Source organism: Nerophis lumbriciformis, linkage group LG11 (assembly GCF_033978685.3).
Source record: "Nerophis lumbriciformis linkage group LG11, RoL_Nlum_v2.1, whole genome shotgun sequence".
Classification (NCBI taxonomy): domain Eukaryota; kingdom Metazoa; phylum Chordata; class Actinopteri; order Syngnathiformes; family Syngnathidae; genus Nerophis; species Nerophis lumbriciformis.
The window spans coordinates 25,470,828-25,493,174 of record NC_084558.2 but is presented as its reverse complement, the minus strand read 5'-3'; the positions used below and the strand labels follow the sequence as shown (position 1 = coordinate 25,493,174).

Here is a 22,347-nt window from a genome sequence, read left to right as displayed (position 1 = left end):
ATCAATCAATCAAACTATATTTGTATAGCCCTAAATCACAATTGTCTCAAAGGGCTGCACAAGCCACAAATAAATAAATTAAAAATATTAATGAAGTACATGTTTTGTTTTTTTTGAAAAAAAATGGATTACGGTTTGTTTCCATACTATATGTGGAAAAAAAACAACTAAAAAATGTTTTTAAACATATGCTTTTTTTTTTATTATATTTTTGAGTATTTTAATTAAAAACTAAAAATAATATATTTTTTATGTTTATACATCCCAAATGTTAATATCAATATACCACTTATATATCCATGCTTTTGTTGTCCAAAAAATATCACAACTTGTGTGTGTGTTTTTATTTTTACGCTAAAAACTACGTGTGTGTGTGTGTGTGTGTGTGTGTGTGTGTGTGTGTGTGTGTGTGTGTGTGTGTATACAGTATACTGTATATATATATATATATATATATATATATATATATATATATATATATATATATATATATGTATACAAACCCCGATTCCATATGAGTTGGGAAATTGTGTTAGATGTAAATATGAACGGAATACAATGATTTGCAAATCATTTTCAACCCATATTCAGTTGAATATGCTACAAAGACAACATATTTGTTGTTTCAAACTGATAAACTTTTCTTTTTTTTTTGCAAATAATCATTAACTTTAGAATTTGATGCCAGCAACACGTGACAAAGAAGTTGGGAAAGGTGGCAATAAATACTGATAAAGTTGAGGAGTGCTCATCAAACACTTATTTGAAACATCCCACAGGTGAACAGGCAAATTGGGAACAGGTGGGTGCCATGATTGGGTATAAAAGTAGATTCCATGAAATGCTCAGTCATTCACAAACAAAGATGGGGCGAGGGTCACCACTTTGTCAACAAATGCGTGAGCAAATTGTTGAACAGTTTAAGAAAAACCTTTCTCGACCTGCTATTGCAAGGAATTTAGGGATTTCACCATCTACAGTCCGTAATATCGTCAAAGGGTTCAGAGAATCTGGAGAAATTACTGCACATAAGCAGCTAAGTCCGTGACCTTCGATCCCTCAGGCTATACTGCATCAACAAGCGACATCAGTGTGTAAAGGATATCACCACATGGGCTCAGGAACACTTCAGAAACCCACTGTCAGTAACTACAGTTGGTCGATACATCTGTAAGTGCAAGTTAAAACTCTCCTATGCAAGGCGAAAACCGTTTATCAACAACACCCAGAAACGCTGTCGGCTTCGCTGGGCCTGCAAATATATATATGCTTCATATATATAGCATATATATATGCTTTTTATTGTTCTTTTCCCAAAACATTTTTTTCATTGTTTCGTACAAAAAGTCTTTAAAACAAATCTTAGACCTTTTTTAGATAAAATGCGCAAGTATCTTTTTCCTTCATTCCGCACTCCATCCACCTCATACTTGCCAACCCTCCCGAATTTTCCGGGAGACTCCCGAAATTCAGCACCTCTCCCGAAAACCTCCCGGGACAAATATTCTCCCGAAAATCTCCCGAATTTCAGCCGGAGCTGGAGGGGGCGTGGCCTCCATGCGGACCTGAGTGAGGACAGCCTTTTTTCACGACGGGAGGACAACAGGGTGACAAGAACTAAATCATCCAGACAAGAGATAAATTGTATTATGTTTATCTTACCTAAAAATAAATATATTTATTAATTTAAAAAAAAAAATGAAATACATGTTTACTATATTTTGCTAAAAACATCAAAATGAATTGTATTTTTATTTGTATTTTTTCTGACTCCTTATTACATCCAGGCATTAGAATTATACATTAAAATAAACATAGTTGAAATAATTAATTTTAAATTATCATAATAATTCATTTAAAATGACCATATTTAATTACTAAAATAATTGCTTGTTTATCAACAACTTTAGCATATTATTCATTACATTTTGAAGCTCTCAGAAGCCAAGTTATGTTATATTTCTTAATATCAATTTTCTAAACACAGTTTTGTTTGCATATTTTCAGGATGTATATATATATATATATATATATATATATATATATATATATATATATCCAGCGCCCCCCGCGACCCCAAAGGGAATAAGCGGTAGAAAATGGATGGATGGATATATATATATATATATATATATATATATATATATATATATATATATGTATGTATATGTATATATATGTATATGTATGAAATACTTGACTTGGTGAATTCTAACTGTCAATATACTCCTCCCCTCTTAACCACGCCCCCACCCCCCACCTCCCGAAATCGGAGGTCTCAAGGTTGGCAAGTATGATCCACCTATACAATCACTCTTCGTAATATTATAGATAATACTGGTTATATACTACAGGTATACTGTATATATGTTATATTTAAAAAAAAAAAAAAAAAAATATATATATATATATATATATATATATATATATATATATATATAATATCAGTATATATTATATACTGTATATATAATGTGTGAATATTACATATACAGTATGTTATATTTTACATTGCAACTATGGTATCTGTCTATCTGTGTTGGCCCTGTGATGAGGTAGCGACTTGTTCAGGGTGTACTTCCGCCTTCCGCCCGAATGCAGCTGGGATAGGCTCCAGCAACCCCAAAAAGGGACAGCGGTAGAAAACGGATGGATGGATGGGTACATTTTTTGTCTACTTAATACCTGCATTATCCTTTCCATCCTTACCCTTTCCATCATTTGAAACTGAGCTACTGTGTGGAACAATTTCCCTTGTGGATCACTACAGTTTGTCTAAGTCTAAGTCTAAGTCTTAATGTTACCTCACCTTTCTTTGTTTATACTGTAGTGTATATATTTAAGTTGTATTTACATATAATTTAACTAATCTTTTAGGCATTTCATTCTATTGCTGTTGTTTTATCTACTATCACTTTGTATTGTTGGAATTTTCGATTATATTGTGTTTAGAATTGTTCCATGTTTTTTTAATTCCCTGAGTGTTTTAGTTATCCTAATCGAGCTATTGTGTCAAGCAGTTTTGCTTAGGATCTATTGTAATTGCCTCATTAGCATGTCTTGCATTTTAAATGTGTTTTGGCTCGTTTTTTTTTTTTGAGGAATACATGTTCAAATCCAGATGTTTTCACCTGGGATCATGTAGTTGTAGTTAAATATGTAGATAGATGATGTTGTACGGTAGCTACACTCGAGTATTTTCGCCAAACAGTTTAGAAAAATGTGTAAAAAGAAGCATTAGGGGATGTTTTCTATTTCTCAGGTGTGCCTCCTGGTGATGAAGCCACTAGAGCGCCCTCCCCCTCCCCTATCAGGAAACAGCTGTCCAGCTCTAATCTTTTTATGAGCGATATGCTGTTTTTAATGAAAGCCCCTCGCAGCTCCCTGCAATCAGCTATCCATATCACGGCGTATATTTCATCCCGCTATTGTGATGTCATCTCCGGGGCGCGGGCATAATACATAATTCCCCTCCGTGTTATGACAAACGGTGGCCCCCAGCGCTATAGGAACGCTTCTGGGCAAGTGTCAAGTCGGTGCCATTTGTGGCGGAATAATCGCTACGGGGATGTTGCAGGATTGCTGGGGAATAGAAGCTGGCGTCACACACACACACACACACACACACACACACACACACACACACACACACACACACACACACACACACACACACACACACACCACATAGGACACAATCTGTTTGAATAAACAGGAAGTCAAAGTTAGGGCTTTGGAGGCTTTTTGCACACACAGGAGTGTAGTTCTTCCTGACTACGATGACAAAGCTTGTACTGTATGCTTTCAGAAATTACTTCAACTCAGAAAACTAATAACATAATATTTATCATTGCGTAACCCTTCCAAATAGTATGCATTTCTTTGCGTTATTAAAGTACCAGTTCAATGGGAAAATAAGTTGACTTTATATTAGAGATGTCCGATAATATCGGCCTGCCGATATTATAGGCTGATAAATGCTTTAAAATGTAATATCGGAAATTATCGGTATTGTTTTTTTTATTATCGGTATCGTTTTTATAATTATTTTTTTTTTATTAAATCAACATAAAAAACACAAGATACACTTACAATTAGTGCACCAACCCAAAAAACGTCTCTCCCCCATTTACACTCATTCACACTCATTCACACAAAAGGGTTGTTTCTTTCTGTTATTAATATTCTGGTTCCTACATTATATATCAATATATATCAATACAGTCTGCAAGGGATACAGTCCGTAAGCACACATGATTGTGCGTGCTGCTGGTCCACTAATAGTACTAACCTTTAACAGTTAATGTTACTCATTTTCATTAATTACTAGTTTCTATATAACTGTTTTTATATTGTTTTACTTTCTTTTTTATTCACGAAAATGTTTTTAATTTAATTTATCTTATTTTATTTATTTATTTATTTTTAAAAAGGACCTTATCTTCACCATACCTGGTTGTCCAAATTAGGCATAATAATGTGTTAATTCCACGACTGTATGTATCGGTATCGGTTGATATCGGTATCGGTAATTAAAGAGTTGGATAATATCGGAATATCGGATATCGGCAAAAAGCCATTATCGGACATCCCTACTTTATATGCTTAATTGTGTTTCATCGTATCCATTAAGCCTCATACAATTGTATTTACAATACACAAAGTATGTAGAAATACTGTCTAAACATCACAAAATGCCGCAAATTCGGCCATTTTTAATATTCTGCTCTGAATGTCTTTGGCAGTATCCGTAAATTGGGGGTCGGATGACGTCACGAGAATAACGCTTCTGCACTCTGACCATATCATCAGATCAGTCCCTCTGGAAACATGCAACAATTGGAAAGAGATGTGCTGTTTATCATTCACAATCCTTCTGCAAGACAAGAACACATATGTTTGGCTTTTTTTATGCGTTTAAAATCGTAATTAAATAGCTAATTGAGTCAACAAATGGATTCCGCCCATAAAACCTCTTAAAAACATCCAGAAACCGCCAACAATACTCTACTTACATGTCGTAACCTGAACATTTTAACCAAATACTAGCGATATTGTTATTGTAAGCGCCAACACTGGCCGAGGGTTGGTGGGCGGCCGAGGGTGGAGTCGGCTCTCTTGGTTGCTTTGTTGGGTCTGCTCCTGTCTCTGGCCATGCTCCCCCCGACCCCAGCAGACGATGGAGTGGAACACCGCAGAAGCCACTACAGTGTATATGTTTTTTTTAATTTTCATTTATTTATTTATTTGTAGCTGTATGTGGAAGTGGCTGGTTGCATCAGCTCTGCTCTTTTAAGGTCTTTAATGTCCTTTGATGTTTGATGTTTCCCTCTTACACACATGCTTATGTGTGCTATGGCTATGAGTTTGTTTCCCCTTGGCCTCAGTCTAGGGCCCCGTTTACACTAATATATATATATATATATATATATATATATATATATATATATATATATATATATATATATATAATATTATTATATATTATATAATATATTATATACCGTATTTTTCGGACTATAGGTCGCAGTTTTTTTCATAGTTTGGCCGGGCTCCAGTGTGACTTGTATATGTTTTTTTCCTTCTTTATAATGCATTTTCGGCAGGTGCGACTTATACTCCGGTGCGACTTATACTCCGAAAAATACGGTATATATTAGTGTATATATATATATATATATATATATATATATATATATATATATATATATATATATACTATAATAAGGTTATCCAGGGTAAATCACACCTAACCTTATCCGTGTCCACACACAACAATGCCACCGTTTAAGACACCCTCCCCACTCCGTCCGCCGGCACAACGCGGGGAAAATGCGCATGTCATAGTCATCTCCAGTGTTGCTTTGTGTGCAAGTTCTTAAATGTAACTTATCTGAACAATATCCAGTGCGGTATTTCAATTAACTGGAATCCAGTGCACTGTGGGGCCCTATTGTAGTGAATCACACCTGAGCCAACATAAATTAATCAAATCTTTATTCGCCACGTAAACAATGTGATAAAGAACATTTGACAACAATCAAACTAGGGATCTAGATATCTGGTCAGGACACTCCTCACTCTTTTGCCTTCACCTTCATTGTCCATTCCTTTTTGGTGACTTTATATACTCTGGACCTAGACATTGAGTCGGCGACATACATGGCGGACAATAACTGATACAGTCTGCTTTGCCAGTCCAAATGTATTCAGTGTTTTCCTCGACGGCCAGGTAATACAAAGCCCACGCTACTTTTTTTTATCACATCCACAGCAGCTTGCATTCTCGTTGTTTCTCCTTCGACAAATGGACAAAGTTTTTTGCTAAGTAGAATCACAGCTGACCCGGCCGGACATTGGAAAGTTCTCTTGCCATCTGAGAAGTGTAGTATCCCAAATAGCTGCAATCGCTTTCTCTTAAGGTATTCATGTGTGATTACCACAAGTGTCTGAACATGTAGAAGAATGAGGAACACGGACATGTCTGGATGACTCGCCTCCATATTTTCAGTGCTTAGCTCCAAGTTACGAAACCGCTTTATTATGAAGCTGGCTGTGGCACATTCTTTCTGACGTCACTTCCTGTGTGGGCGAGGTCTTTCTGGCGTCTCTTCCTCTCCGAACTCACTTTGTAAACGATCAATTAGTCCATACAAAGCTAAATGCCGGAGATTCAAGAATTACACGGCTGACTTACCCGTGTAAAAATTTGTCCGAGGAGGGGAACCTTAAACGCTGGTTTAGTGTGGCTGAAACGGGGCTTAGGCTAAATAATTATTTGTTTAAGGGGTTAAACGACTTAGTGTAGACATAGCCTTAGACTTAGACCCCCCTCCCTTACTCCCCAGCATTTATCTGTTTCTTACCTTTTTTGTAAGGGGCGTCGAAAGTTGGCAGACCCATCAGCGATCCTGTTCTGTCTCCCTGTAATGTTTGTCTGATCTTGAATGGGAATGTGCTGAACATCTTAATTAATAAAGTATTTCTGATTGTGATTCTGATAACCTAGACGGCCTATTTTAGCGGCTCATTGACAGTAGTGATTTAATGTTAGCTTATGCTGCTATTGTTAAAACACTGAGCCGGTGGCTGCTTCTACTTAGTCTCAAACTTGCTAAAAGTTAATTGTAGATTATAATTCATGCACCTTTCACCTGGTAGTAGACAAATGTGGCCATGGACCGACAGGCTGGTCGACGTTCACATACCCCGAGATGGCGAAAAAGACACAAAAAGACGCTAGTTGCGTCAACTTTAAAAAAAAAACTTTTGTGAGGACTGTGATTGATTTCTTTTTTCAACTGAATTATGTGAGCGTCTCATCAAATGGCATCCCAGCGTGAGCTGACATTGTACAGTAAGTGTTTGTTTTATGTCTAGCACGTAACAATGCTGCATATTCAATAGTGTTTCAATGAAGCTGCATCCGTTTAGCACTTGGCTTCTAAAACTTACTGTTCATCCTCATTATGTTCGGCCTCAAATATATAAGGTTCTGGATCATATTTTTTTTCCCAAAGTAATTGTTGGCTCTCACAAAGTCAGCTTGATTAGCGTTGTTGTTGATGGGGAAAGGTTATGTTGTTGTTCCCGCTACGTCACGGATCAGGTGACTGGCTTGCTCATTAACTCTCACAATGGCTCGGGAATCTTCCTGAGATTGATACTATTTTGATCATATCTAATTATTTGCAAACTTTGCAAGTCTTCTGATGTTATAAAGGCAACTTGTTTTGCCATTATACTGGCCCTTAAAGACAGCTACAAAGTAAAACTCCATACAAAAGCATTTTGTCTTCATCCATTCATTTGATCGTTTGTTTCGTCGACTGTTTGTTCAACTTCCTGGTTGACTCAATCGAGATTGAAGGATTTGTACCGCAGACAAAATACATTTGTTCATCTGTCTTTACGTTCTTCCCTTCGTTTGTTTGTTCTTCACTTACAGTATTTAGTAGTCTACTTCCTGGTTGATTCAGTCGAGAATGGAGGATTTGTACCTAAACAAAAGAATTGTGTTTGTCATTTCGTTTGTTCGTTCGTTCGAACATTTGAGCATTTGTGCATTTGTTTTTTTGTTTTTTAATTTAGTAGTCCAGTTCCTGGTTGATTCAGTCGAGATTTGATTACTTTTAACCCTAAACAAAATAATTGTTCAATCGTTTGTTTAATAATTTGAACATTTGTTTCATTTGTTTAATAGTCAACTTCATAGTGTCATGACTTGGTCCTGGGGTTTAGTTTTTCTAGTAGGCAACGGAAAGTTGGCTCGGGCGAGACGGCAATGAGAGTACATAATTTATTTTTTTACACTAATAAAGGACAAAAAAAAAGTACAAAAAAAAGTACAAACGAAAAGCGCGCACAGTGGCGGAGAAATAACTTGGCTATGAAAACAAATACTTGCACAAAGGCAAAAACTATGAACAACAAAAAACACTAACTGTGGCAATAATAAACAAAACTTACTTGGCATGGACAAAAAGGAGCAGCGTGAATGATGGACATGAAAAAAGAGTCAGAAATGTGCAGAGCATAAATGTGGGGATGTCACCAGAAAGACAAACTGAAAACAATGAACTTAAATACTACAGACATGATTAACGAAAACAGGTGCGTGACTCAAAACGTGAAACAGGTGCGTGACGTGACAGGTGAAAACTAATGGGTTGCTATGGTGATAAACAAGAGTGCACAATGAGTCCAAACGTGGAACAGGTAAAACTAATGGGTAACTATGGAAACAAGACAAGGGAGTGAAAAGCCAGAAACTAAAGAGTCCAATAACTAAACAGAACAAAACATGACATGACTAAAACAAAACATGATTACCCACACATGACACACAGTTGATTCAGTCAAGATTGGATGATTTGTCTTGCAAACAGAATAATTTTGTGTTGTCTGTTTTTTTTTTAAATCATTCGTTTATTTGTTCATTTATTTAGTAATCAACTTCCTAGTTGATTCAGTCGCGATTGGAATATGTATATCGCAAATCAAAACATTTTGTGTTGATTCGTCTTATCAGTTTAATCATTCGAACATTCGTTCATTCCTTTATTTATTTCGTAGTCCATTTCCTAGTTGATTCATTCCAGATCGGATGACTTGTACGGTAAACAAAGTATTTTTTTGTTTTTTTGTTTGTTCTTTAATTGAGTAGCAACTTCTTTTTTGAGTTAGTCCCAATTAAAGGTGTGTATCGCAAAAAAAAAAGAATTGTATTGTTCGTTCCATCCTTTGTTCATGTATCTAGTAGTCCACTCCCTGGTTTATTCATTCAAGATTGGATGATTTCTACCGTAAAAAAAAAATTATATATTTTTTTGTTAGTTTTTTTGTTTGCTCGTTATTTGATCATTTGTGCATTTTTTTCATTCTTTAATGTAACAGTCAACATTCTGGTTGATTCAGTCTAGATTAAAAGATTTGTATTGCAAATTTCATTCAATCATTGTTTTAGTTGTCAATTTTTGGGTTAATCCAGTTGAGATTGAGTGAAAGTGTTGTCTGTTTCCTTGTTTGATCATTCATGCGTTCATTTATTCAGTAGTCTACTTCCTTGTTGGTTTGCGATTGGCTGTCTTTAAAATTATTTTTTTGTAGGTCCACAAAGTTTGACACAATATAATTGAACCATAGTTAGTAGGGTTAGGTACCGAATTCGCTACTTTTGTAGGTACCGACCGAAGTCTGTCAGTACTATCGGATACAGATTTATATAAAATCAAACAATGACAAATGTTGATACCTCTGTTGCTCGTGACTCGTGGTGGCAGACTCGTTACTCAGTTCAAGCACTTGGCCAGGAAACAAGCACTCACGCATTCAGAGCGGACCTAATACAATTTGACATGCCAACAAAGCAAGGAGAAGGAAATTAAAAATACAGTAAGGCACAACTTTTCAAAGTGTGCCAGCTCAATGCTAATTTACATTGGATTTGCCATTGCCATGCTACCGATTAGCAATGACAAATTTACATGGCGATTTCGACACCTCACATTTGGTTATGAAAACTACAACGAAGATGCACGTTTCAATCAAATAGCTGGTGTGTCACAAGTACAATACAATATAAACACTTTTTAGAACTTGTTTGGTTTTCCCCTTTTTAAAGGGCATAGTCCTCCCATGTTCTTTGTTTTAAAAGCCTGTCTGAATAAGGTGAGGAGACTAGATTTGAAAATTAGCAATTTATTCTATGAATGGAGTAAGAACAAATAGTAGCAATACCAGCGCTGGAGAGAAGACCGTGCCCCATGAAGTCTGGCGTGTTCTCTCTCGATTTTACCTTTGCTCAAGTGCTTTTGTCGTCCTTGCTGCCTCTCCCTGGCAGAGTTGTTTGTGTGTTGTCAAATAAAACCAAACATTAACTGTGTGATTTGGACACACATTCGACCACTCTCGCTTCGTCTCGTTCCTGGCACCGCTTCTCACCATCGAAACCATCCATCCATCCATTTTCTACCGCTTATTCCCTTCGGGGTCGCGGGGGGCGCTGGAGCCTATCTCACAAATAACATAATATGTGTAGGTATTTGCAAAGATCACAACTCTGGATGTACTCATTGGGTTTAGTTGCTGAACAGAACAAAGTGAATAGACTAAGACTCCCGATGCATTTTACTTTGTTTTAAGGTGGAAAATATTCCCTAACAAACTCAACAAGGGAAACAACTGGCACATTCAGCTAAAATGCAAAGACTACTTTCCAGCTAAGGCAATACACAGTAGTCTGTACAGTAACGCCATTTAACATCTTGGAATTGTAACTGTTTTACAGCACAGTACTTGCAAAAGAGAAACAGGAGTGTAAGAAAACAAGATAACTGGACAGCACAACTAAAACGTTAAACGTGTATGTATATATATGTATATATTACAGTCGTGGTCAAAAGTTTACATACACTAGTAAAGAACATAATGTCATGGCTGTCTTGAGTTTCCAATCATTTCTACAACTCGTATTTTTTTGTGATAGAGTGATTGGAGCACATACTTGTTTGTCACAAAAAACATTCATGAAGTTTGGTTCTTTTATGAATTTATTATGGGTCTACTGAAAATGTGGCCAAATCTGCTGGGTCAAAAGTATGCATACAGCAATGTTAATATTTGTCCCTTGGCAAGTTTCACTGCAATAAGGCACTTTTGGTAGCCATCCACAAGCTTCTGGCAACCTTCTGGTTGAATTTTTGACCACTCCTTTTGACAAAATTGGTGCAGTTCAGCTAAATTTGTTGGTTTTCTGACATGGACTTGTTTCTTCAGCATTGCCCACACGTTTAAGTCAGGACTTTGGGAAGGCCATTCTAAAACCTTAATTCTAGCCTGATTTAGCCATTCCTTTACCACTTTTTACGTGTGTTTGGGGTCATTGTCCTATTGGAACACCCAACTGCGTCCAACACCCAACCTCCAGGCTGATGGTTTAAGGTTGTCCTGAAGAATTTGGAGGTAATCCTCCTTTTTCATTGTCCCATTTACTCTCTGTAAAGCACCAGTTCCATTGGCAGCAAAAAAACAACCCCAGAACATAATACTACTACCATCATGCTTGACGGTAGGCATGGTGTTCCTGGGATTAAAGGCCTCACCTTTTCTCCTTCAAACATATTGCTGAGTACTGTGGCCAAACAGCTACATGTGTGTTTCATCCGACCACAGAACTTTCCTCCAGAAGGTCTTGTCTTATATATATATATATATATATATATATATATATATATATATATATATATATATATATATATATATATATATACCGTAGTAGAGCGCAATATATGTATGTGTGGGGAAAAAATCACAAGACTATTTCATCTCTACAGGCCTGTTTCATGAGGGGGGGTACCCTCAATCATCAGGAGATTTTAATGGGAGCATTCGCATACCATGGTTTATATAGGGCACAGAGTGGGTGGGTACAGGCTGGCCTAGGGGCGTGGTGATTGGCTCATGTGTTACCTAGGAGATGTTTCCGTCTATGGCGGCATGTTGTTACAATTTCGCTGCGTTTGTTGAGGGATGACAGGTCTGGACGGTAAATAATAAACAGTTTCTCTTTCAAGCATAGGTTGCATCTTTTATTACCACTATTGTAAGGTGTGCTGGATGCAAGAATTTGCCATGTTATTGAATATTCAACATTATTGTCTTTGAGGTCCCAAATGTGTTTGCTGAGTTCTGTGGTATTTCGCAGGTTTTTGTTCCTGAAAGAAGCCTTGTGATTGTTCCAAGCCCTTGATGAAAGCGGATACAATTTCACCCTCACCTATGAACCCACGCCAGGAAACCAGCCAAAAAAGAACAGAAAACGAAACGACATCATCTGGTACAACCCCCCATACAGCAAAAACGTCTCAACGAACATTGGACACAAATTCCTCAATCTGATTGACAAACACTTTCCCAAAGACAACACCCTAAGAAAAGTATTCAACAAGAACAACATTAAATTGAGCTACAGCTGCATGAACAATATACGACAAATCATCTCAAACCACAACAAAACAATTGCAAATGAGCCGTCGGCCCCCAGACAGAGCGACTCCAAAACCAACAAAGGCTGTAACTGTCGAAAGAAACATGATTGCCCTCTCAACGGGGGGTGCTTACAAACATCAGTTGTCTACCAATCTAAGGTAATACGCAAGGACATTAACACATCCGACACATATGTAGGATTAACCGAGGGAGAATTCAAAACCAGATGGAACAATCACAAGGCTTCTTTCAGGAACAAAAACCTGCGAAATACCACAGAACTCAGCAAACACATTTGGGACCTCAAAGACAATAATGTTGAATATTCAATAACATGGCAAATTCTTGCATCCAGCACACCTTACAATAGTGGTAATAAAAGATGCAACCTATGCTTGAAAGAGAAACTGTTTATTATTTACCGTCCAGACCTGTCATCCCTCAACAAACGCAGCGAAATTGTAACAACATGCCGCCATAGACGGAAACACCTCCTAGGTAACACATGAGCCAATCACCACGCCCCTAGGCCAGCCTGTACCCACCCACTCTGTGCCCTATATAAACCATGGTATGCGAATGCTCCCATTAAAATCTCCTGATGATTGAGGGTACCCCCCCTCATGAAACAGGCCTGTAGAGATGAAATAGTCTTGTGATTTTTTTCCCACACATACATATATATATATATATATATATATATATAGTAACAATAAACATTTATTAACATTTTTGAACATACACAAAAGCATCGAAAATTGGTAAAATCGAGTACGGGTATCGATTACCAGGTACCGTATCGATTCAAATTGAAAATTACCCAGCCCTAGCTGTACCATTAACAGGTAGTTATATTCTGAATGGCAAAATAAAAAAATGTGATCAACATTTGTAAAACAATTATGCAAAAGAACCATATATATTCAGGAAAGCCTGATCCCTGCAGCTATAGCCGCCCTTAACAGCAGGCCCGGCCGACCTGTCTGACAAGCCCATAAATGTGTTTGTCATGTATGATGTATTTTTGGTTATTTTTGTTTTGTGATGTGTAATGTCTATTGTTTAAATATACGGCAGTGAAAATGAATTTCCCCACGGAGACCAATAAATCTATCTAATCTAATCTAATATAATATATATATATATATATATATATATATATATATATATATATATATATATATATATATATATATATATATATTAGTAATACATATTTGGTTGACTGCCATATGAGTTTGTAGTTCCTAAGGGATGAAAAGCAGAACTGTACCATGCTGGGGTGGATCACCACCAATATGTCATTGTAAAGTTTAGGAAAGATCGTCCTTGTCGTTTTGGTGTAGTCCTGCTCACTAACTAATTGAAAAACCAACTAACTGCCGACTATTGTCATCTGAAATGTTGTTCGGAAATTTTTAACAGACTACGCAGTGAGAAGAATGCTTAGAGCAATCTTTTCCTACCCTCGACCTCTGCTGTCTCTGAGCTCCCCTCCTCAAAATGTTTTATCTGCTACATGATGCATGAAAGCACACTGTCCATTCATTCAACTTCACCTGACCTTTGAACCCCATCTGCTAACTCCTCTATCCACATTCAATGCATTTTTATCACGACTATGTAATATATATATATATATATATATATATATATATATATATATATATATATATATATATATATATATATATAGCATTCATGTTGGGGGTGGAGGGGTTGGCTGGGGAGGGTTTCTTACTCGCAAATTTTTACAAGAACATTTCTAACCATGATTTTGACCATTTTGGCTGAAAATCTGGCAATGTTTGCTCCGCATTTTGATTCCAGCAGTCCATGCCAGTAATTTTTATGGCTCAGCATTGAACCAACGACATTTAAAGCAGTCTTTATTTGGACAGCAAGCTACAGTAGCTCCTCTGATTCATTCCATGAGATCAGTTTAAAGTGAGCTGTCTTTCTTGGAGATTTTTATGTGCTCATCTCACTGATTTGTATTTTTTGAAGAGCTTTGGTTACCCTCAGGAGACTCTCAAATTGTCAGTGCCAGCCACAACTTCTTGTTCCCGAGAGGGGAGATGAAATATCCTGGGAATCAGGCGTCATTTAGCCTGAGAGAGCCTTTCTCTTTGTCTGACAATCAGTGTTTTGTTTTGGGTTTTTTTCTTTTGATGTTCCTGTATGTGCTCCTTTCTCTCTGAATTCTACATGCATTCAATAGTTTTAAATTTTTCATTTTAGTTTAGTTAAATTTGGGAAGCAGGGGTTTGCCTTTGATAATCCTGTTGTGTTCTCAATGGTGCTATAATACAATTATTCAATATTTTTATTTTTATGGTAAACATAGTTGTTTTTACTCCTGATGTACCTGTATGCACTCCATCCTTACACAACAGTGCAATCAGTTTTTTTTGTTTTTTGCTTTCATGTTTCTGTATGTGCTTCATCCTCTCTGGATAGTACAATCATTCAATATTTTTTTTATACCTTTAATTACATTTGAGTGGCAGGGGGTTTGCCTTAGAGATCTTGTATGCACTCCATCCTCTCTGAATGGTACAATTATCCTTTGTTTTTTCTGTTTTATGGTGAATATAGTTTTGTTTTTTGTACTCTTGATTTTCCTGTATGTGCTCCATTTTCTCTGAATATTACAAAAATGCAATGTTTTTAGGTTTTATCTTTTAGATTAGTTGAATTTGAGGGTAGTTGTTTGCCTTTGATAATCCTGTATGCGCTCCATCCTATCTAAAGGGTACAATCATTCAATCTTTCTTTTTTATGATTAATTTATATATATATATATATATATATATATATATATATATATATATATATATATATATATATATATATATATATATATGTATATATATATATATATATATGTATACAGTCGTGGTCAAAAGTTGACATACACTTGTAAAGAACATAATGTCATGGCTGTCTTGAGTTTCCAATAGTTTCTACAACTCTTACTTTTTTGTGATAGAGTGATTGGAGCACATACTTGTTGGTCACAAAAAACATTCATGAAGTTTGGTTCTTTTATGAATTTATTATGGGTCTACTGAAAATGTGACCAAATCTGCTGGGTCAAAAGTATACATACAGCAATGTTAATATTTGGTTACATGTCCCTTGGCAAGTTTCACTGCAATAAGGCGCTTTTGGTAGCCATCCACAAGCTTCTGGCAAGCTTCTGCTTGAATTTTTGACCACTCCTCTTGACAAAATTGGTACGGTTCAGATACATTTGTTGGTTTTCTGACATGGACTTGTTTCTTCGGCATTGTTCACACGTTTAATTTTTGCACAAACAAGTATGTGCTCCAATCATTCTATCACAAAAAAGTAAGAGTTGTAGAAATTATTGGAAACTCAAGACAGCCATGACATTATGTTCTTTATAAGTGTATGTATAACTTTTGACCATGACTGTATATATATATATTAGAGATGCGCGGATAGGCAATTATTTCATCCGCAACCGCATCAGAAAGTCGTCAACCATCCGCCATCCACCCGATGTAACATTTGATCAGAACCGCAACCGCCCGCACCCGCCCGTTGTTATATATCTAATATAGACGATGCAAGGCATTAGTGAGGTTATAAAGCTTTTGCCTGTTAAAGAAAGGAGACTGATCCAATGCAGCACAGACATTCGCGTGCCACGCTGTCACGACCCAGACGCACACCAGTGCGCAATCATATGGGAGCCGCGCTGAGCGCACCTCCAAGCGCGTCTCGCTGCCGGCGACGGCCGGGTATGGGCCCGACGCTCCAGCGCCATCCATTTTCAGGGCTAGTTGATTCGGCAGGTGGGTTGTTACACACTCCTTAGCGGGTTCCGACTTCCATGGCCACCGTCCTGCTGTCTATATCAACCAGGGTGAGCCCCACCCCTTTCGTGAGCGCACTGCGCGCGGAGTGACCCCTGTTACGCGCCCCCGGCAACAGGGGTGGCGGGCAGGTAAGCTGCGCGGGCAGAGCGCGTGGAGTGACCCCTGTTACGAGCCCCCGGCCACGGGGGTGGCGGGCAGGTAAGCTGCTTACCTGCTGCGCGTGACGCCGGCCGCGGCGAAGGCGGACGAGGCGGGGTGTCGGTGCGGTGGTCGCGGTGGTGACCCTGGACGTGCGTCGGGCCCTTCTCGCGGATCGCCTCAGCTACGGCTCCCGGTGGGGCCCTCTCGGGGGAAGGGGCCTCGGTCCCGGACCCCGGCGAGGCGTCCCTTCTCCGCTCCGTAAAAGTGTCCATCTCTTTTCTCTTTTTTTTCTTCTGTTGTGGCATATGCAGCAGGTGCCTGCTCGTTTTTCGTATGTGGGTAACAACATTTAACTATGTATATATATTTCCGAATTGGTTTAACTGCCACCCGCCTGAATCTATTTAAAATCTAATTTTTTTAAATTTCAACCACCCGACCCGACCCGACACGCGGATAAAATCAAATTTTTTTTAAATTCATCCGCCCGATCCGCGGATAATCCGCGGACTCCGCGGTTGTGCCCGCAAACCGCGCATTTCTAATATATATATATATATATATATATATATATATATATATTATTATTTGCTTAATGTTAATGTTTTCGATATTGGGAATTAATTAATGTATGTATATGTATATCTCTATGTATATGTATATATATATATATATATATACATATACATATATATGTACATATATGTATATGTATGTATATATATATATCCATCCATCCATCCATTTTCTACCGCTTATTCCCTTTGGGGTCGCGGGGGGCGCTGGAGCCTATCTCAGCTACAATCGGGCGGAAGGCGGTGTACACCCTGGACAAGTCGCCACCTCATCGCAGTATATATATATATATATATATATATATATATATACATATACAAATATGTATATGTATGTATGTGTATATATAAATATACATATATGTGTATATATGTATGTATATGTATACACAGGTAAAAGCCAGTAAATTAGAATATTTTGAAAAACTTGATTTATTTCAGTAATTGCATTCAAAAGGTGTAACTTGTACATTATATTTATTCATTGCACACAGACTGATGCATTCAAATGTTTATTTCATTTAATTTTGATGATTTGAAGTGGCAACAAATGAAAATCCAAAATTCCGTGTGTCACAAAATTAGAATATTACTTAAGGCTAATACAAAAAAGGGATTTTTAGAAATGTTGGCCAACTGAAAAGTATGAAAATGAAAAATATGAGCATGTACAATACTCAATACTTGGTTGGAGCTCCTTTTGCCTCAATTACTGCGTTAATGCGGCGTGGCATGGAGTCGATGAGTTTCTGGCACTGTTCAGGTGTTATGAGAGCCCAGGTTGCTCTGATAGTGGCCTTCAACTCTTCTGCGTTTTTGGGTCTGGCATTCTGCATCTTCCTTTTCACAATACCCCACAGATTTTCTATGGGGCTAAGGTCAGGGGAGTTGGCGGGCCAATTTAGAACAGAAATACCATGGTCCGTAAACCAGGCACGGGTAGATTTTGCGCTGTGTGCAGGCGCCAAGTCCTGTTGGAACTTGAAATCTCCATCTCCATAGAGCAGGTCAGCAGCAGGAAGCATGAAGTGCTCTAAAACTTGCTGGTAGACGGCTGCGTTGACCCTGGATCTCAGGAAACAGAGTGGACCGACACCAGCAGATGACATGGCACCCCAAACCATCACTGATGGTGGAAACTTTACACTAGACTTCAGGCAACGTGGATCCTGTGCCTCTCCTGTCTTCCTCCAGACTCTGGGACCTCGATTTCCAAAGGAAATGCAAAATTTGCTTTCGTCAGAAAACATGACTTTGGACCACTAAGCAGCAGTCCAGCTGGTGTCGGTCCACTTCTTTTCATACTTTTCAGTTGGCCAACATTTCTAAAAATCCCTTTTTTGTATTAGCCTAAAGTAATATTCTAATTTTGTGACACACGGAATTTTGGATTTTCATTTGTTGCCACTTCAAATCATCAAAATTAAATGAAATAAACATTTGAATGCATCAGTCTGTGTGCAATGAATAAATATAATGTACAAGTTACACCTTTTGAATGCAATTACTGAAATAAATCAAGTTTTTCAAAATATTCTAATTTACTGGCTTTTACCTGTATACATACATGTATGTATGTATATATGTATATATATGCATGTAAATATATCTATAAATGTGTATATTTATGTGTCTTTGTGTCTATGTGTATGTATGTATATGTGTATGTATGTATATGTATATATATATATATATATGTATGTTTTTTGTTTTAATAGTGTATATTTATTTACCTTTGAACGGTACAATCATTCAATCATTAATTTTTCATTAAATAAAGCTCGTTTTTTGTTATGCCTTTAATGTTTTTGTATGCGCTCCATCTTCAATCTCTCGTTTTTACTTTTAGTTTAATTAAAACTATTGTTTGCCATCAATGTTTCTGTATGTACACCATCCTCTCTAAACAATACAATCATTCAGTCTTTCCATTATACTATAGCTGTTTTTTATGATTTTATGGTTTTTGTGTGAGCTGCATTTTGTTTGAACTGTTCATTTCTTCAAACCCTTGTTACGTTAAATGTATTTCGAGCAGAGGTTGGTATTTTTTGCGAGTGTTCTGTATGGTCTCCATTTTCTCTGAACAATACTAATTCAATCTAATTTGTTTTTTGTTTTTGTTTTTACATTGAATTTAGTTTTTTTTTCTCAATTTGCCTTTTTGTTGAGCTGCATATCTTGTTTAGCCATACATGGGGCTTTGAAATCTGCATTATTTTACATTTTGTCAAATTTTTTGACAATTTATATGCTCGTACAGTGTGTGTTGGCTGCATATATTCCTCAAACACACACACACACACACACACACACACACACACACACACACAGTACAACGAGCCTTAAAACAAACAGTGTAGAGTCCTCGCCTCACTTTGGTCGTGACAAAAGTGCAGCTGTCATACTTTTCCCAAACGTGTCGCCGGCGAGTGCGACCGCAGCTGCCGTCAGGATGCGATGACTCAATCTTTTGACAAGGCTGGCAGCGAGCAGCGGCTCCGTAAAGTAAAGGAGACGCCGGCTGACGAGAAGCTGCCACTGCTCGTTAATTCACGGCGGGCGCGCAAGTTTGCTCCATCAGTCCATACTTCCCGGGTGACGAATGACGAGCGCCTCAAAGGTTAAGAGCTGGGATTGGCGTCACGTTTAGCTGATGCTCCTGCCAAAGATGGCACTTCGATGAAACTTTGATCGTGATGCTAAAGTTTCATTTAGCGGTAGAAAAAAAACCAGACTGCAGGTTTTTTTTTTTTGAGGCGATGCATCGGTCGATAAGTGCCAGCATTCATTCAGTGTGCTTCCCACATGCACTGTCAGCTCTTCAGCCTCGCTGACATGGTACAAAAAGGCTCATACCAAGTGGGCGGTAGCTTTGCAGCAAGGACAGGTGTTCGATTCCTCACATTTTCATGTGTTTGGAATCCACTCATCCTATTGCAGGACTCATATTATTGTAACTATGACAACACAACCGGCATGTTTCCTTACATATCATACGGATACTTTTCTGTTCTCATATTAACAATTACTTGATATCAACATCCTGGTATAAACTAGTTCTTCTTGTATTGCAGATGTCGCTTTGGCCATGTTGGACTCAGCAACCAGCCACAGAGACGCCTGTAAGTCCCATTTCCTCTTCTGTGGTTATCATCACACTTTTTTGTCTGCCATCTCTGGTAAAAAATAAAAAAAACACACACAAAAAAACAAACATACACATATATCCTTAACCCCAAACGCCAAAGAAAAGTTCAATTCAGTTAATCCCATTGAATTCAATAAGTGGAGTCTGGTCTGGATCTGCATCGAGACAACTCAGACCGACTATTAAATTACGTTGTTAACTTGTAATTCAACCGGCATTACTTTTAGGGGATTTATGCTAATCTAATTGTACCCAGTGCAACTTTTTCCCTAGTATTAAATGAATGCATCCACAAAGTACCCAAAATAACAAATATAAAATACAAAATAATAGAAAATGGAGGAAACAAAATAAGCCTTATTGCGGTTTTGGTAACATTAAGTTCAGGTTGTTGTTATCAAAAAATGGCTAAAATTGCTCATACATATTTCACATTGCCAAATCCTATTTTTCTTCCATATTTTTACTATCTATCCATCCATCCATCCTCTTCCGCTTAGCTGTGGTCGGGTCGCGGGGGCAGCAGCCTAAGCAGGGAAGCCCATACTTCCCTCTCACTAGCCACTTTGTCCAGCTCCTTCCGGCGGATCACGAGGCGTTCCCAGGCCAGCCAGGAGACATAGTCTTTCCAACGTGTCCTGTGTCTTACCCGTGGCCTCCAACTAGTCGGTCGTGCCCTAAACACCTCCCTAGGGAGGCGTCTGAGTGGCATCCTGACCAGATGCCCGAACCACCTAGTCTTGCTCCTCTCGATGTGGAGGAGCAGCGACTTTACTTTGAGCTCCTCCCAGATGACAGAGCTTCTCACCTTCTCTCTAAGGGAGAGCCCTGCCACCTAGCATAACTAATTTTGACCGTTTGTACCCATGATCTTGTTCTTTCGGTGTTAACCTAAAGCTCATGACCATAGGTGAGGATGGGAACGTAGATCGACCGGTAAATTGAGAGCTTTGCTTTCCGGCTCAGCTTCTTCTTCACCACAACGGATCGATACGGTGTCCGCATTACTGAAGACGCCTGTCAATCTCACAATTCACTCTTCCCTCACTCGTGAACAAGACTCCGAGGTACTTGAGCTCCTCCACTTGGGACAAGATCGAAACCCGGAGATGGCACTTCACCCTTTTCCGGGCGAGAACCATGGAGGTGCTGATTCTCACTCCAGTCGCTTTACACTCGGCTGCAAACCGATCTAGTGAGAGCTGAAGATCCTGGCCAGATGAAGCCATCAGGACCACATCTTCTGCAAAAAGCAGAGAGCTAACCCTGCAGCCACCAAACCGGATCCGGCTTACTGCCGGAAATGCGGACCGAGCTCTGACACTGATCATACAGGGAGCGGGCTGCCATAAACAGACAATCCGATACCCCATACTCTCTGAGCACTCCCCACAGGACTTCTTGAGGGACTGGGTCGTATGTCTTCTCCAAGTCCACAAAGTACATGTGGACTGGTTGGGCAAACTCCGGTGCACCCTCAAGGACCCTGCCGAGAGTATAGAGCTGGTCCACATTTCCACGACCAGGACGAAAACCACGCTGTTCCTCCTAAATCCGAAGTTCGACTATCCGGCGTAGCCTCCTCTCCAGTACACCTCAATAGACCTTACCAGGAAGGCTGAGGAGTGTGATCACACGATAGTTGGATCACACCCTCCGGTTTTCTTTCTCAAATCAATCAATCAATCAATTAATCAATGTTTATTTATATAGCCCTAAATCACAAGTGTCTCAAAGGGCTGCACAAGCCACAACGACATCCTCGGTACAAAGCCCACATAAGGGCAAGGAAAAACTCACCCCAGTGGGACGTCGATGTGAATGACTATGAGAAACCTTGGAGAGGACCACATATGTGGGTAACCCCCCCCTCTAGGGGAGACCGAATGCAATTGATGTCGAGTGGGTCTGACATAATATTGTGAGAGTCCAGTCCATAGTGGATCCAACATAATAGTAAGAGTCCAGTCCATAGTGGGACCAGCAGGACACCATCCCGAGCGGAGACGGGTCAGCAGCGCAGAGATGTTCCCAGCCGATGCACAGGCGAGCGGTCCACCCCGGGTCCCGACTCTGGACAGCCAGTACTTCATCAAAGAGAGGAAACACCACACCGGTCTGCCAATCCGGAGGTACCGCCCCC

At 38.7% G+C, this 22,347-nt stretch overlaps 1 protein-coding gene across 1 annotated transcript in view; it reads left to right on the top strand.

Annotated features, from left to right (window-relative positions):
- LOC133610586 (teashirt homolog 1-like) overlaps positions 1–22,347 on the top strand; it is a 437,114-nt gene that overhangs the window by 210,072 nt on the left and 204,695 nt on the right. The window contains exon 3 of the mRNA XM_061966992.2: positions 20,131–20,178. The gene's annotated coding sequence lies outside the window, so the exon portion shown is untranslated. The remainder of the gene's footprint in view (positions 1–20,130; positions 20,179–22,347) is intronic.